The sequence below is a fragment of the Theropithecus gelada genome, chromosome 20 (genome assembly GCF_003255815.1).
Source record: "Theropithecus gelada isolate Dixy chromosome 20, Tgel_1.0, whole genome shotgun sequence".
NCBI classification, from domain to species: Eukaryota; Metazoa; Chordata; class Mammalia; order Primates; family Cercopithecidae; genus Theropithecus; species Theropithecus gelada.
The window spans coordinates 585,416-586,385 of NC_037688.1; positions in this window are offsets into that span (position 1 = coordinate 585,416).

Here is a 970-nt window from a genome sequence, read left to right on the forward strand (position 1 = left end):
TTGTGGGGGGCGGAGACCCGGCCCCTCCCCCCCGCCCGGGGGGCCCAAGGGGACCCCCTTCTAAAAAAAAAAAAAAAAAAAAAAAACTTTCTTTTGATTCAGCAGTTTGAAAAAACTGTTTTTGTCCATTCTGTGAATGGTCATTTGGGATCTCAATGAGGCCAAAAATGAAAATTGGATACCCCAGTATAAAAACTACAAGGAAGCAATCTGAGAAACTGGTTTGTGATGTGTGCATTCATCTCACAGAGTTAAACCTTTCTTTTCATTCAGCAGTTTGGAAACAGTATTTTTGTCCATTCTGCCAATGGACATTTGGGAGCTCATTGAGGCCAATAGTGAAAAAGTAAATGTCCCAGGATAAAAAATAGAAAGAAGGTTTCTGAGAAACAGCTTTGCTATGTGAGCATTCACCTCACAGAGTTAAACCTTTCTTTTAATTCAGCAGTTTTGGAAACACTGTCTTTCCCATTCTACGAATGGACATTTTGGAGTGCATTGATGCACGTTGCGAAAAGGCGTTTATCCCAGGATAAAAACTAGAAAGAAGCTATCTGAAAAATTGCCTTGTGATGTTTGAATTTACCTTGCAGAGTTAAACCTTTCTTTTCATTCAGCAGTCTGGAAACACTATTTTGTAGAATCTGTGAAGGGATTTTTGGGAGTGCATTGAGGCCTATGGTGAAAAAGAAATCTCTTCAGATAGAAACTACAAAGAAGTTTTCTGAGAAACTCCTTTGTGATGTTTTAATTCATCTCACAGAGTTAAACTTTTCTTTTCATTTAACTGTTTGGAAACAATTTTTTTTGTCCATTCTGTGAATGAACATTTTGGGGTCTCATTGAGTCCAATTGTGAAAAAGTGAATATCCTATGATAAAAATTGGAAGGAAATTACCTGAGAAACCACTTTGTGATTTGAACATTCATTTGGCACAGATAAAACTTTCTTTGGATTGGACAGTTTTGA